The sequence below is a fragment of the Papio anubis genome, chromosome 15 (assembly GCF_008728515.1).
Source record: "Papio anubis isolate 15944 chromosome 15, Panubis1.0, whole genome shotgun sequence".
NCBI classification, from domain to species: Eukaryota; Metazoa; Chordata; class Mammalia; order Primates; family Cercopithecidae; genus Papio; species Papio anubis.
Genome location: NC_044990.1, coordinates 12,229,362 through 12,247,210, shown reverse-complemented (window position 1 = coordinate 12,247,210; position 17,849 = coordinate 12,229,362). Strand labels below are relative to the sequence as shown.

Below are 17,849 nucleotides of genomic sequence, written 5' to 3'. Positions count from 1 at the left end.
CATACAAGTGGAATCATGTATTATTTTCCTTTTATGACTAGCTTATTTCACTTAGCATAATGTCTTCAAGGTTTATCAATGTTGTAACATGCACCAGAATTTCCTTCCTTTTCAAGGTTGGATAATATTTTACTGTAGGTATATACCACATTTTGCTTAATCATTCATCTGTTGATGAACATTTGGGTTTCTTCCACATTTTGGTTCTTGTGCATAATGCAGTTATGGATATGGGTGTAAATATCTGTTCAAATCCCTGATTTCAATTACGTGGGGTATATATTCAGCAATGGAATTGCTGGATCACATGGAAATTCTATTTTTAATTATTTAAGTAACCTTTATACTGTTTTCCATAGTGGCTTTGCCATTCTACATGCCTACCAGCAGCCTGAAGATTCCAATTTCTCTACATTCTCACTAACACTTATTTTCTGTGTGTGTGTGTGTGTGTATGTGTGTGTTTTTAATAACAGCCTCCTAATGGTATAGGTCTGAGATGGTATCTCATTGTAGTTTTGATTCACATTTCCCTACTGATTGAAGATATTGAGCATCTTTTCCTGTGCTTGTTGGCCATCTGTATATCTTATTGGCAGAAATATCTATTCAAATTCTTTGCCCACTTTTTAATTGGGTTCCTTGCTGTTGTTGAGTTTTAGGAATTCTTTATATGTGCTGAATATTAACCCTTCTTAGATCTGTAACTTGCAAATATTTCCTACCATATCAGCTTTTTTTCTCTGTCTGCAGCGTCCTTTATTATAGGAACTGTTCAAAGAACAAATGAACCTAACTATAGTGCTTTCAAATGGTGTCTAATCTATATTTATATTTTTAATTTGAACTGTTAAATGACACTTAATTGATGATTTATCACTGTGCTTAAATTTATGATGAAACCTGACTAAAATTAACTTTGCTTTAAAATTATTTTGGTCAAATCCAATGAGATCGGGGAATGCCAAATATAATTGTGAACATTTTCAGGCTTGAGCTCTGTTTGGGGTGCACAAAGGAAGCTTCAAAACATAGACTGACCATGTCCCATCATTGTCCTTAGATTTAAAATCTTAACACTTACACAGGGAGGCTTTGAATATTACTTGCTAGTGTATGGCAAGAAAGATTAGAAATTATTTGTAGTACAATTGGAGGAACGTTTAAATTCCTGTGTTTGGTTAGGGGTTGTAGCATAATAAAAGTCAAATGAAAAATAGAAAGTAGCTCTGAAAGAAATAAACTTTCAGAGAAGTAAGGATGTTTATAAAAATTCAGCATGTAGCCTGAAGCATGACCTCTGTTGGTCTTAATGTAATCAAATTCATCATTGATATGGCAGTAGCAAATGAGAAAAGCTAGTGGACATTTGTGGGGTAATGAAAACAAAAGGATAGTTATTTGTTTTTTCTGAATTGTATTATTTGGCTAATGTATAGGCCAAGAAAACTACTAATAATAGCCAAAACAATCCTGTCTCAGTTTTACTTTCTCACACTCTGGCCTTTCTGCTTTGTGATTTATTTTTAGCTCAAGAACTTCCTACCACAAACTCTCATTAGGCCATAGAGTCACATTGGTTGTATATGGCTATAACCATGTGCCTTCTGTGGGATAGTTTAATGGAAATTCAGTCGGTTCATGTTTGAAAGGATTACATAAAACTTCTTTGAATAATTAGCACAGCATCCCAACAAAGGGTTAGTTGATTTTTTTCCCATGAAAGGTCAGACAAGAGAAAGTCATTTAGAAGGCATACAAGATTGCTTTCCTGGGGTCATTTTCATTCTGAATTATGAAACAACTTCAAAGACATGAGTCAATCTCTTAGTATTTTTTGGTACAAAACATTACTATTGAGTAACTGTAGTTCAGTGACAACATCTTCACTGGATTAACATAAATGAGAGCTAATAATGGTGCATTCATGCACATATGTAGGTGTATTCAAAGGGTATGTGTGAGGACATTAGCCAGCGTCATTCTTAGCCCTTCATTATGACTCCCTATTTACTCAACTCCTGACTTTATGATGAATGATTCATTTGGAATGAACTTTTTGTGCCCTTTCAGATATATAGAGGTTACATATGTCCCCCTGACTGCTTACGTCTAATACTTTCAACTTTTTTCTGGGCTTTTGTAGACTCTTTCACTAACCTTTGTTTTGAAGTGATTTGTCTGATTGCTTACATTAAAAGGGGTTAAACATGAATAGAGAGTCAGAGTGGGGAATCCATAGGCCCTCTTACTTCTTTCTGATTGGTTGCTTGTTAAGTCGAAAATGTGGCAGGTGTTTCTGAGATGCAACCAATTCTTTCAAGTTTCTTTGTCTGAACTTTAATTGGAATTCAAACAGAAGTAAATTTCATGATGACATTTTCCTAATTTCAGTTCTGAAATAGAAGAGATATGGTATTGTATAAAAACCCTGCATTGAAAATGAGGAGTTCATGCATTAGGTGTAAAACGTGTACCTGTAATTATATAATTTTAGAAAAGAGACCTCAGAGGATCTCCATTTTATTTCTCACTTTACAAATGAGAAAGCAAATGAGAGCTGGTGAGTTTAAGGGACCAACCAAACGTTCTCTAGCTCATCAATGACAGAGCAAGGATGAGCATTCAGGGAGCAGAAGGGAACTCAGTGCAGTGTCCTTTTTACTATTGCATATCACCTTCCTTCAGTGAGTCCTTTTCAGAAGCAGCATACTAATCAATTCTTGCCTTTTTAATCAGACAAACCCTGTGCAAAGATGAAATCAAAAGATTGTTTCTTTATTATATGTTGAAATTTTTCTTAACCTTCACCATGAAAAAATAATGCTTATATAAAATAATGCTTAAAATAGCAAATATTTTTGACAAGGTGACCAAATGCTCTCTGGTAGGTAGGAAATCCTTAATGGCATCAGTCTAAAATTCATAGTGGTTGACAACTTCATACACAGACCCAAAGAGGGTCTACTTTCTCAGAGGTTTTTCAGAAAGGACATAGTGTCTAACAGGTTTAACCAGAGAAGATATGGAAACAAACAAACAAAAAAAGCTGACCTTTTCTATAGCATACTTTCAGATGTTAGTAAGGGTGAGAATAGACAAGACTAGGATAGCATTTCAGAGTATCTCTTTGCTCAGATGGTAGAAGCATTGACATTGAAGGAGGAAAGATAATGAAATCCTTTCTGTTATTGAGGAGCCCATGTAAAATTTCTGGGAGCATATTTCATACCAGTTTATTTAGAGATGAAGTGGATTGATCTTGATTGTGAGACAGATTTTTAGACGAAACTAATTATTTCTTTGAAATTATTTTTTCTATACTTAAAGAAAATGTCAAAGTGACTGGGAGCGGTTGCTCACACCTGTAATCTCAGCACTTTGGGAGGCCGAGACGGGAGGATCACCTGAGGTCAGGAGTTAAAGACCAGCCTGGCCAACATGGTGAAACCCGTCTCTACCAAAAATACAAAACTTAGCCCAGCATGGTGGTGGGTGCCTGTAACCCTAGCTGAGGCATGAGAATCGCTTGAACCCGAGAGGTGGAGTTGCAGTGAGCCAAGATCATGCCACTACACTCCAGCCTGGGCGACAGAATGAGATTCTGTCTCCAAAAAAAAAAAAAAAAAAAAAAAAAGAACTAGAAAAGAAAATATGTCAAAGGAAAACAGAGTGACACTCAGAAAATATAATTTTGTTTTACGTAAGAATGCTGCAAAATACCAGGATACTGATTAAATTATAACCAAGCACCACATAAATCCTAGGATATTTTTTAAATGCTACTAGCAATGTTGTACATGTATTTCTTCTTCTGAAACTAATTGTACCATGAAAACCATTGTTCCCTATTCTCCCGACCCTGCTGAGAGTGAGAGATGTACAGAAATTCAGCAAAAGTGACCCATAAATATCAAAATTAATTCATTCTAGGAATTCATTTGATTCTGGGAGGATCAAATCATTTATTTGATTCTAAAAGGATCAAAGGTGGTTAGTAGAGCTGTTTACAATAGATTCACTTAAAAAAGCTCCCAGTGATTGATGGTTTTACGTGCCAGGCCCTGTTCTAAGTACTTTACAAATATGATCTTATTTAATCTTTGCAACTGTCCTATGAGGCGGGGAAAATTATTGTCCCCATTTTACAGATAAGAAAGCAGAAACACCAGAGAAGCTATAACTTGTTCCAGCAAATAGCAGAGCTCAACTGGAAAACATCTAGGATAAAGGCCATGAACAATATGCTTATGTACTTTATCATGCAGCTTCCATCTATTTCTAATATTTAGAGCTATCATGATAATTTGTCTTTTGAATGTAATGCTAGAAACATCTGGAGAAATTAAGTTTAAAAAATTTAAAGCTTATGACTCGATCAATATTTCTTGAATCACTTAACAGATGTTTATTGAGGGGCAACTGTGAGCCAAGCCCAGGAATTTTCTTTTCCATTAATGATAAGTTTCTCTCAAAGCAAGGGAAATTTCTTCCAACTGCCTTCAAAAAAAAAAAAAAAAAAAAACTGTATGTAAAAAATGTATGTAATGCACGTATATGTGCATGTATGAACATATATACACATTTTAAAACAAATAGAAAGTGAGCTTTCAGATCCTTTGTACAAGCCTAAAACAAGTGACATTCAATTAGAAGAAAAATATGTTCTCAAGTTGATTTCCATTTGCCTTGAACTACTAGATCTGTTTCCACACCATTAACTTTGCTCAGGACAGACAAATAAGAATCCATTAGAAAACGTTCTTAACTTAAATGTAAGCTTTTTTGAAGTGGGCATTATTTTTTTGGTAACTAACGTCAAGTGCACTGAAATGGAATAAAGATGGTGATTTTTCAAGGTATTTGAAGGGAGAAAGCCTCAGCAAGAGTGGTATGCATTTTCACTGCAAAAGGCCAGATTTAATTTGGCAGTGGAGATCAAGGAGCAGGTAAGGTTTCATCTGTGTCAGCAGTAAAAGGAAACAACAGAGGCACCTGCCAAATGTCTCAATTCTTTCAGAAGCTGACAAGGGTGGGAGGAGGCTACTTCTGAATTGGTCTAGGATGCCCGATGAGGCTAAATAGAAGTAAAGATGTTACCCCGCTTGTAGAGTGGCGGGATAAAATGCAGAACAATACAGACACCAATGCATTTTATGGGACATATAGGGAAAAATTATTTGTTTGTTCACTTGAAATTCAAATTGAACTAGGTATCCTGTGTGTCTGTTTGCTAAATCTGGTAGCCCCATTCACTTCCCAAGTCTGCAGCTCACCCGGGCTCCAAGCTACTGGTGGCTCCCATGGTCTTGGTCAGAGATGGCAGTAGGGGATATATATGGATTGTGCTGGAATCTCTAACGAGGAATGTACGGAGGGCCTTCCAGAACAGTTTCCTGGAGGCTGGAAATTCCTGCCTGCCTAACCCCATGGGAGACACACTAAATGTTGGGCCGGCTTCTCTGAGTGCTGCTTGGAGGAGGGTTAGTTGGCTTGCCTCATATCCGCAGCCACCACCTTGTTTCTGTCCAGACTGTCATTCTCAAAGCTTTCCTACTCTATACTCTTGTTTAAGACCCTTCACAGCACAGGCCCTTTTGTTCCTATGTTGCTATCTCTAGCACCAAGCACAGAGCCCAGGATATAGTAGATGTCCAGTAAATGTTTCCTGAACTTGATGTTTTCAAAGGTGGTGGTGCTGTTGTTGCTGCTGTTTCTTGCTAAAAACAGCAAGGAGGAAACAGGGATAAATTGTTCCATCCTGGTCACCCATTATTTTTCTTAATTTTTGAAAGCCCATAGTGAAAGACAGAGCTGCATGCATATAATGCCTTTATACTATGTGTCCAACACAGTGTCTGGTACACAGAACGTACCCAACAAGTATTTGTTGAGTGAGTGAATGTTAATTATGACATTTGAGTATGAAGAGGGCTGGCATAGATCTATCTACGATTCTCAGGAGTACCGTTTCACTGAAAGAGCTTTCCTGTGTTATAGGCACCAGGCCAGGCTCGAGGAGGGAGGCTGGTTAGATGTGACCTAGCTCGGGACACATTGAGAAGAGTTGGTGGGGGTTTCAAGGAGGAAGTGGAGGCAGATATGAGTCATGGGGTTTACTCCCCTGAGATAAGAAGTGTTTGAAGTAAGGGGGAGAGACTGGGGTAAAAGCAGTACCAAACAGCAGTAATAAGAAAAAGAAAGAGGAAGGAAACCCCAAACCACATTATCTGGAAGCTAGGGAGAGTTCTTATAGTTACTGGGCCCTTGGAACACTTTTTTCCAAATGGCCACATATCTGGGCGTGACAGATGTGAATTAATACGCACTAATTGTGAGAGATTACTAAATCCTTAGATTCACCTAAAACAACACACTTTCTTAAATGTAGTTCAATTTGAAATCCTTATCACACTTCACTACAACATGGGATACAGGCAGGAAAAAAATACTCTCAGTGAGAACTGAGTTTTCCCCAAAATTGCCTCTAATTGATTTACATTATATAATAAGATGAAGGCATGCTAGATAGGCAACCTGATGCCATCTTACTTTGGGATGCTTTTCTCACGAGGATGAAAGCAGAAATAGACCAGCTTAAAGCAAACCTAACAATGGGACGCTCATGAATTAAACAAATGGCTGTGAAACCGTAAGGAACTTACTGCTGGGGGTTCTAATGCATGAGGTATGTTTTGTTGTTGTTTTTACTATTTGTCCTTTTTTTTTTTTTTTTTTGAGAGCTACTCACCTTTGGGAACTGATAGTTTTAATCTTTTTTCTCCTTACTGCAGTTAACTGGATCGCAGATATCATAAGTAGACTGAATCACTCAGCCAGCTTCAGCATGTGTCATTATTGATTAACTGTTTAAGGCAGAGAACTGTCTGCAGGTTTCAAAACTCAGCTTGAAGTTTTTACCCAAATGTGTGCTTTATTAGAAATAAATTGAAAGAAGATCTGGAAACAGCTGGAAACATTCTTTTTTATGTCTAACATACATTTTGTAAAAGAAAAGCAGTCAAAAATTAAGTCATTTGGACTATGATAAAGCTCATCTCTGACCTGATAAAAAATGTGCTTTTCCCTTGTTCTTGATATATTATCTCATAGCGACAGAAGAATCGTGAATGTGCATGCTGTTAATGCTGCCATTAATCACTTGGCTATATACTGACTTCAATGTATTTTTAAGGCAGACATAGGACTACCAGATAGTTAAGTTGTATTCTCTCACAGGCCATGGGTAACCTCCTGTCCTATGACTCAAAATCCCTCATAGAAAATAAACTTTTAGCTTGAATCCAAAAGGTTAGCTTTCATAAGAGTTCATCTTTGAACCCCCAGCAATAAGCTCCTTTCACTAAATGTTGATATAATATCCGGCCTATCAAATGAAATCAGTGTTTGATGTTTATGAAACTCATAGGACTGTACAAACGTGCTATTTTATAAGGCATTAATCCAGAGGTCCAATAATATGTACAGTGAAGTTTATCTTGACAGGTGAATCAACTCATTGCTAAGGAAAATAGCCGGACAATACTATCCTTGTTACTGAGCTGCAGGTGTTTAAAGAGCTTAGTGAACTAAGGGGGAAATTTCCCAGCACCACATGGCAGGAATGAATGGTGGGGAAGGAAGCAAATCTCAGTTAGTTGGTTAGGCAGGTGTTTAGAAAATTTAAAAGGGAAAATAGAAATCTAAAATCCAAAGCAGGTACCTGATTAAGTTTTTATGGCCTTATTAGAAATAATAAAAAAGCTACGGTTAAAAACAGGAAGATGAAGTTATTTCTTTCTAAATAATCTTTTTTAGAATAATAAAGTGAAAGTTTTGGAGATAACCTCGCTCTGAAAATTTACAGTGTCCAGATTACAGGGAATTCAGTTATCTAAAAACAAACATACTGGCTATCAGCCTCTGAAATATTTGTTAAATCCCTCCAGGGTCTGTGACAGAGTTCTATCCTTGATCCTGTCTTTCTTAAGCTAGCTGTAATAGAATGGCAAGAAGTATTATTTGCAAGCATTTTTGACAATAGTAGTCCAGTGATATATACATATAAGTGATACATTCATTGACATACTGAGCAAGTATAAGCCATTCTGTGTCTATGATACTATACCTAGAAAAAAATTCTATATAACCCTGTGATAAAAGTCTCCAACCAGCATTTTTAAGAAAATACTCGCCTAAAATTTTAAAAAGAAAACTATCGATGGATGTATTTTCAGTATGCTAATAATACCTTAATAAAAATATTTTAAAACATGAGGGTGGCACCAAAAATAAAATAAAAGCATTGAAAAGAAATTAGGAAAAGAACAGAAAGGGATTTGTCAGCAGCAGCAATTAATGGCTCGAGTGAAAACTACTATGTTTTATAATTGTGCCAAGAAAACCATGCTAAGTAGAGAGAAGACAATCAAAGCAAAATGTTTTACTGGTCCAATACCTGACCTGCAATGAATTTATAGTTCATGGGTGAGGGTTACAGTGAGCATGATTTATTCTTCATGTTATTAAAACCTGAAGAATTGCATTTAGTATTTAACTCTCTCACTCTTCATCTACAAAGCCCCTTTGATGAAATCATGGCATTTTATCTGCTAGATAATCTTATGTTCACTCTTGGCTGCTACTACCTAAGGGTCAAGGAGGGAAATCTCAAGTCTTGCTACCCGCCTTATCTTCCTTGGCAGGGCTCCCTCCTCCAGCCCCGACTGTCACCATCCAGCGTCCCGAGGTATTCAGATGCACAGTTTAACCTTATAACTGTGCACTGAATGCAGAGGCACCAGCTGTGTACTGTTGATGCACATGAGAAGCCTACCTTTATTTTGCCTAGTTCCCTTTGCTCGATTAAAGCCTCTAAAAACATCTCCTTCCAGCATCTCCTGTTACCAATTCCTGTTACTTTCTAGATTTCTCTATCAGGAGCCTCAAGGCTGTGGATGTTTGTTTGGTCCACCTCTTCCCACCCTTCCCCACAGACGCCCCCATTCCCTTCAGCCTCTGTTTCTCACCCTCATCTCTTAGGAACCCGGGACCTTTACTGCTTGAGGCTCAGATGAGCCTCAGTCCATTCATTTTGTGGTCATCTCACATCAGTGTGGAAGGTGCCCAGCTGATTCGTCTGCAGAGTTTTTACCTCTTGCAGTCACCTCTGTCCAGAGTGAATTCCCGCAGTTTCTGTTCCTGTTCCAGCCCTTTTCTATGCTGTATTGGAGCCCCTCTCTGTTCTCCTGGTTTCATGTAACTGCTACCTTTCTTTTCTCATCCATATCCTGTAGTTTTTGCTCCTCTTTCTTAATCGTTATTCTATTCTCCTTTAAAACCACACACACATTGCCCACAAGGAAGTTATATTTTCCCCTAAATTTTCCCCTTAAATTTTACATTTAAAAAGAAATTGTATTCCCATTCAGACACACAACGAACTTGCACATTAAATTCATGATAAACTCTTAAATATTAAGAGTAACCAATTCATTTTTATTATATTTTTGAAATACTGATGACTGTGCATTTATCTTTTAACAAAGAACACTTCAAACTCCAACTTTGGTGTGAGTGGAGTCAAGAGTTTATTTTACTATGTTTTTAAATTTTATTTTTTGTTGAGATGGAGTCTCATATTTGCTTAGATTGGTCTTGAACTCTTGGCCTCAAGCAGTCCTTCTGGCTTGGCCTCCCAAAATGCTATGATTACAGGCTTGAGTCACTGTGCCTGGCTGAAGGAGGGGGTTAATTTATGATAGCATTAGTTTAATCAAGTGTAAAATGTAGATTTGAGGGGGGAGGACCTTAAGTAATGTTTTAAATTAATCAGCTTGATCAAATATCCCAAAACACTGTTCATCACATTCACCCATAATGCATAGCTATTGTGAAATTTCCTGTCATTCATGGCTAATTAATTGTGACTTAATAGTTATGTGTTTGTATGTACATTTTCTATATTTTTAATGAATTAATGCTAAATATTTCAACATTTGGAAGGATAATGCATCGGTATACCTAGCTTCTCTAGCCCACTCTACAGCCCCAGTTTTCAATTCTTAATTCATTCGGTCAATATATATTGAGCATTTATTATGTTATTAGCACTGCATTCACCACTAGGGATGCAGACATTAAAAATCCACTTCCTACCCTCAGGAGGGTTATAATCCAATCTAGTAAGAAAACCCTTACTTTGTGGGGCTTAGGCGTAACTTTAGAAAAGAAGAGTCAGTGTGCTCCAGGCAGGAGGAACATGTGCAAAGGTACTGAGGCAGAGAGTGTGGTGCATTCAAGGAACTGCCAGTTCCTCTCTTTCCCCTGTGAGTATCTGACAAGTGTTGGTGTTGAGGGTAAGAGGAAGAAAGCATACCAGGGCCTCGAGGACAGTGATGAAGATTTAAGCTAACCACTGTGACTGTTCCTGGAGAACAGGAACCAGACTCTGCTAGAGACAAGGCAAAGATTTTGCTGATAATTCTCACCCCATTGGCATCATGTCATCAGTCTGTGCAGTCTGGAACTTCATTGACTGTGTGTGGTGGCCTGCACGTAAGACTAGATAGAGGGGTTTTGCCAAACAGGCACGGAATAACTAAGAAATAAAATAGCTCTTTGTGTGCATGCATGTGTGTACTGAGAAAGTGTTTGAAAGTTTGGTTCACAGAGCTTAACCCAAGTCTAGGAGGGCATGATGTCAAGGAAAAGGACTGATTAAGTAAAGGAAAGGCAAACGCAAAGATCACAAGACAAGATGAGGAATGCTAAAAGGATACAAGTACCATATAGAAGCTAAGATAAAGCTTCAATATTCTGGAAGCACAGTGGTAGTGACTTGGCCCAGGGTGTGTCCTTGGGAGTAGGTGGGGTGAAGTGGAGTGGAGACAAAGGTCCTGGAGTTGTGAGTTGAAATATTTAAGCTCTCCAGGTGATGCAGGACAGACTCTTCTAGGATTGATAATTTCCGCTGATGGCACTAGCTTTCTTGGCAAATGACGTGTGATTCCTTGAGCATCTAGTGTGCGTCAAACACTGCTCTAGGTGCTGGCAATCAGTGTCTGGAAAGAAAGACAAGGTCCTTGCTCTTATGGAATTTACAATCTAGTGAAGGGGCAAGTCAAGCAAGGAATAAAAAATAATCACAAAATATTATGTGGACATATGTTCTGGTCAGAGTTTAGTGAAGTTTGATCATAAAATGGTCAGGAAAGGCTTCCAAAGAGGGGACAGCTATGCTAAGACCTAAAAGTTAAGAAATCAAATTCAACAACCTATGTTGTTGTGGTGGTGGTCATTGTTGTTGAGTTCACCATGTGCCGAGCAGTGTTCCAGGAACAGAGGATGCAAAGAGAAATAAAACAGAGGTCCAGGGTTACACAAATAAAATAGAGCTATCGATAAAATCCATTAAATCCAAAAGATTTCCCAAGACTCCAAAGATGGATTTGGATTTGTAGTTTTTCCCTTATTGATATGGTTTGGATGTTTGTCCCCTCTAAACTCATGTGCAAATGTGATTCCCAGTGTTGGAGGTGGAGACTGGTGGGAGGTGATTGGATCATGAGGATGGATCACTCGTGAATAGTTTAGCACCATCCCCTTGGTGATGAGTGAGTTCTCACTCAGTTAGTCCACACGAGAGCTGGTTGTCCCTCACCCTTGCTCTTGCTCTTGCCATGTGATCCTCCTGCCCCCTCCCGCTTCTGCCATGATTGTAAGCTTCCTGAGGCCCTCACCATAAGCCAAGCAGATGTTGGTGCCACACTTGTACAGCCTGCAGAACAATGTACCAATTCAATCTATTTTCTTGATAAATTACCCAGCTTCAGGTATTTCTTTATAGTGACACAAAGTGGCCTAACACATTAAGTAATATCAAACATTTTTATTTTAAATGGTACTCGCAAAATAATGTATAAAAATAATTACAACAAACATATTATTAGCAATGAATGACCACTACTGAAGTGATATAGAAAATATAGTATTTTGTCATATGGAAGGTAAATGCAGTTGACCCTTTGATATAGTTTGGCTCTGCGTCCCCACCCAAATCTCATGTTGAATTGTAATTCCCAGTGTTGGGGGGACCTCGTGGGAGGTGATTGAATCATGGGTGTGGATTTCCCCCTTGCTGTTCTCATGGTAGTGAGTGAGTTCTCATGAGATCTAGTTGTTTAAAAGTGTGTAGCACTTCCCCCTTCACTATCTTTCTCCTCTCCACCATGGTAAGACGTGCTTGCTTCTCCTTTGCCTCTTGCCATAATTGTGTAAGTTTCCTGAGGACTCCCAGCCATGCTTCCTGTACAGTCTGTGGAACTGTGAGTCAATTAAACCTCTTCTCTTTATAAATTAGCCAGTCTCGGGTAGTTCTTGAACAATGCAGGAGTTAGGGGGACCAGGTCCTCCTGCTCCCCCGACCTATAGTCAAAAATCCAAGTATAACTTTTGACTCCCCACAAATTTAACTACTAATAGCTTACTGTTAACTGGAAGCCTTATCAATAATATAAACTGTTGGTTAACACATGTTTTGTTATTTTGCATGTATTATATATTATATTCTTTCATTAAAGCAAGTTAAAGAAAATATATTCACTATTCATTAAGTGCAAGTGGACCGTCACAAAGGTCTTCATTCTCATTGTCTTCACGTTGAGTAAGCTGATGAGAAGGAAGAAGAAAAGAGGGTTGGTCTTGCTGTCTCGGAGGTGGCAGAGGCAGAAGTAGTAGAGAAGGTGGAAGGGAGGCAGGCACACTCAGTGTAGTGTTTTTTGAAAAAAAAAAAAAATCCACGTATAAGTGGACCCACGCTGTTCAAGCCTATATTGTTCAAGGATCAACTATGTGTCCTTCTGTGTAGACAGAAGGAAAATGTATATTAAACAATAAAAGTAATTTCCATTGCCCCAGATACTCTTAAAACTAATAACTCTCATTTATTAACCATGTTATCACAAGGCACTAACAGGAAGACACTTAAAGTTTTAAAAAGTTGAACTCCTAACCTAAGTGATCCACCCACCTTGGCCTCCCAAAGACTGGATTTAAAGATGGATGGTAAACATTTGAGTCTTGGTTCCGCAACTTATTAGCTGATGATTTTGATCAAATCATTTACATTTTCTGAAATTGTTTTCCTGCCACTTTTGTTTTGTTTTTCTAAGGAGTAGCGGTTGACCTCATGTGCTAGTTACATTAAATAACGCTTACAAGACGCATTATCCTGGGTAGTGCTAAACTAGAGCAATGTCTTATTAAAGATGAAATTCTTAAATAAAATGCCATACCTACACAGATTAATTAACAAGGTGGGAGGTAGTACTGAGATAGCTCCAAAAGACTTTCCTCTAGAATGCGGAACAAATGCTGCCTGCTTTTAGAGATGCCAAAGGTTTGTTCAATATGTATTTGTGGAATAAATATAATTGGAGTGGAGGGTTACCCCATGGAAGGCGACAAGGGTCCCAGCCCCTTCCAACTGTCCACACCAGTAAACATACGTAATCAGCCTTGATTTATGTCAGCAGTTGGAACACAATTAGGGCCACCAGGAGAGACCTGTGTCACTCTAGGAATAAAGATCTTTGTTGAATAAATATATTTTTATGCATGCAAGTAGGAAATGTACTTGCTCCATATGTGGATTTTCCCTAAACTTTCCTATTATTTACAATACCTTTCATTTTGATGACACTTTAATTATAAAACACTCTCATATATGGTTTAACTATGAGCAGGGTAGGTAGAACAAAGAGTTCTTTGCTGCATTTGACAGATAAGGAAACCTATGTTTAGGAAGATTAAATAGCTTCTATCTCTCCTACACCTTATCATTCCCAGAGCTGAGATGTGAATCCTATTCTCGTACCTCCCACATCCCGTGCTAGTTTATAATACTCATTAGTGACTTCTTGCTATTTAGCATGAGGCTATTCAGAATTTGGCTGGACTGGAATCTCATGAGAATTGCAGAAATGGTTTAGGCAAACAACAACAACAATAGCAATTAAAATTTAATGAATGCTCATTATATGCCAGGCACCATTCTAAATATTTTGCATGTACTATTGCATTTGATCCTTGCCAAAAACCCTATGAGGTAAGCATTATTATAATCCCCATTTTATAGATGGTGAGGCTGAGGAACTCAGAAAATGGGTAACTTACGGAGATTACACAGCTAGTAGGTGCAGAGCCGTGGTATGAACCTAGTTGGCTACCTCCTCTGTCTGTGCCATCAGTCACTTCCCTGTACTGCCTGTGGGAACTGGGGACTGGCTTTCAGTGCTCTTCAGATGATGTGTTCATTGACCTTAAGAAGCTCAGTAACAATGGAAGAATGCTTCACAGTGTATGTTTGAGGTCTCAAACTACTCTATGTATACTAAGACAGTCATAACAAATTACCTAAATCGATATGCTAATGTGAGGTTGTGTGCTAAGCTAAGCTACTTACTCAACCTTTATAAAACAGACAGGCTGAAGGATGGCACAAGTGATGTCAAGATGATTTCAATCACTGGAAACGTCTTCAATCCAATGGCCTGTGAATGCCATCAGAAATTTGTAAGACACTTCCCTAAGGTCTCCCATATGGTAATCGTGGTTCCCCAAAGTGTACATGAAAATATAGAAAGGAATTGTGATATTTGTAAAGTTGATGACTATGATATGACATTCAGCCTGAAGATTCAAAGCATTTACCAGTCTACATCAGGGAAATGTGAAACACAGCCAAAGTTATTAATTGGCAATGCAGAGTTTACAGCTAACACTAAATTTTGCTTCCAAGAAAGTGTAGAGCCTGATGCTTTTTTAATTAACAGAACAAAACCCAAAATGCAATCAAACTTGTTAGCATTCAAAGACTGGCAGATTCAGAGCATGGCAATGGGATACACAGATAGACCAATCAGGGCAGGCACAGATTGGTGACTGTGATCCAAGGACCCAGCTTGAAAAGTCAGCTTCTCCAGAACTTTCAGCAGCACTTTTAAAATGAGGAAATAAATAATATGAGATTGCATTTCACAATCTCCAACAACATGTCCCTGAAATGGAGCCTGAAGGATACATCAAAGGAAGAGTTGCTACACCCCATCTCTCCTGGGAAGGGAACATGCAGGGAAAGAGTTGCAAGAGCTCTTCACCCTTCTACCCTGCAGCAAAGGAAAATGGATCTCCTCAAGAAAGGCATTTCCCCATAGCAAAGCTGCAAGCAACATGAAATAATGCACTATGACTATGGGTTCTTGGTGAAGGATTCCTGGCCTGGTACAGTTAGAAATTGGGCTCTATTCTCAAGCAAAGGCTTCCAGCAAAAAAATACCACAGCAAGCAAACCGTGGAATGTGCTTCTCCACTCTTCTGTAGGGGGTGATGGCACAGAATCAGAGTTGAACATGGGAGGGAAGTGGAAGGGATAAAAATGTAATGGAATTGCAGAGTTGTTGGCATTCAGATGTGTAGGTGGTGGGCGGCAAGTCCTGCTTATTGCCTGTGGTTGTGAAAGGCAATGGTGATGGTTCTTATTACATAGCAGTAAGGGAAGGAGAAAAATATATGTATTTTTTTCATTTGTCAAAGTTATTTATCACAGGATTATTTGTAATTTTAGAAATTTGGAGAAAAATGTCCAAAATTGTGAAAGCTTTAAAATAAATTATAGTGTGTTTATCCCACAGAATTTTAGATATTCATTAAAAACTATATTTTAAAAGAATATACATTGGAAAAATGCTCACAATCTACTGCTTAGTGAAAAAAATGAAAAACTTGGTATAAAAACTCTTCCAATTTTTTTAATATGCAAGGAAAAAACTAAAAAGGCCAATTTTCAAATGTTATCAGCTCTCTTTTTGGTAATATTACAGGTACTTTTAATGTTTCTATTATAATTTTTATGTGTTTAAAAAACTATAATTATCAGTATGTATTACCTCTATGTTTAAAATTAATAAACATTATATAAGAAGAGAGTGATAATTAATGAGAATGAAGCAATATCAGCATAAGCATTCTTAAAATTTTCACTTATCCTAAGGAGGATCCTAGTGGTAACCAGTCATTTAAAACTATAGGAATAGTCATTCAGTCGGTAAATGATCCTACTCCTACTATGTGCTGTTCACTGAAAAAGGCACAAGGGGTTGAGAAATAAAAGTCCTGTACTAGTCTTAGTTGGAGGAACTCAGGACTGCAGGGACAACTGAGAAGATACAGGTAAGGACACTTAGCTCTGGCTCTTTGATAAGTGCTCCTCTGGCAGTATCCCCAAAGCACAGCAGAAACACAGTGGAAGAGGAACCCATCCAGCCACTGGGATTTGTAGAAGGATCAAGGAGAAGGTGATATGTGAGTGCATCTGAGTTGAATCTCGAAGGATGAGTGAAGAAGAAAAAAATTAGAGTAAAAACATTCAAGCAGGGCTGATATATAAAGACATAGAGTGCAGTGCAAGCAAGAGCTTTCAAATGGGACTCTTTTTATGCTGAAATTCAGGGAAGGGAAAGAGAAAACTTGAACTGAATCGGTTACTCAGGAGATAGAGAGGTGGGGAAAGATTGACGCAATATAGGATGTATGGAGGAGTTTCAGATGTCTTCTAGATTTCTCTCTCAGTCACTAGATGGGTGGTAGCGCCAGTTGGCTCACATAGGAAATAGAGATGAAAGAGCAGGTTTGGAAGGAAAGTTCTGGAGATACCCATCAGGAAGTTAAACAATACATGGCCCTAGAGTAGAATCATTCATTTATTCTATAATATTTACTGACCATAACTGTCCGCGACTGTTTTAGGCACTGAGGATGCACAAGCAAGTCAGACAGACAGGGCCTCAGTTCTTAGGGAGCTCACAGTCTGCCTGGGAGACCGACCACAAACAAACAAACATAATGTCTGGAAGTGGAAGTGCTATCAGGAAAACTAAACTAGATGTCGTGAGAAGGAGCTATTTCGGTTGGGTGTCAGGGACAGCTTCTTGAAAGGGCTCAGGATGGATTTGGGCTAGGACAGTAATGTAATTATGATAGTATTGTTGTTGGGAGCATAGGCTAGGTCCTTTCTATGTGCCAAATGGATTATTTCATTTAATCCACACTGCAATCGTCTAGGGAGGTACTATTGAGAGGCAGAAACATATGCAGAATCAAACGGGACGCTGCCTTTAGCCACATTCTTAACCACATATACTGTCTATCTATAGCCCGTCAGGCCTTAAGAAGGACCATGTGAGGCCGTCTGTGAAAAGGAGGAACCCAGGGGAGGGTGTCGCCTGACAGCCACGAGACAAGCCTGTGTCAGAGGAAGGAAATGGGCTGCAGTGTCCAATGGTCCATGCACCCTGGAAAGGACAACAATAACTGGAACACGTCGTTAGATTTAGCAACCAGATGATTATTGGTGACCTTGGCAAGATCATGTTCATTGAGGAAGGGAGGAAGCCCAGATTGCAGTGTTGACAAGGAAAGACTTCTCTTCCCAGGGACACAGGGTAGAGGCAGTGGGCTTTAGGATGGCTGCTGTTGTTTTAGTTTTGGTTTGTTTAAAAGCAGGGTGAGACTGGAGGGTTGAGCCTATGCAGAGCGAGAGATTGAGGGTCTGTGAGGGAGAGGAAATAACCAAAGTAGCAAAGTCCCTGTTGGGATAAGAAGGGAAAGAAAGCCCAACACATGTGAGGGGCGTGGTCTCGGGCTGGAAGAACAATACCTCCTCCACTGAGATGGAAGGGAAGAGTCTAAGCAAGAAGGGAGGTAGGGCTAGGGGGTTACCTGAGTTCTTTTCTCTGAAGTAGGTGATATTTTCATCTGGTGAAGGCCCCAGAGGGGATTCTACCTAAGGT

General features: G+C 38.7%; 1 protein-coding gene across 2 annotated transcripts in view; it reads left to right on the top strand.

The window, feature by feature from the left end:
- STARD13 (StAR related lipid transfer domain containing 13) overlaps nucleotides 1–17,849 on the top strand; it is a 553,194-nt gene that overhangs the window by 278,068 nt on the left and 257,277 nt on the right. The gene's annotated exons all lie outside the window — the stretch shown is intronic.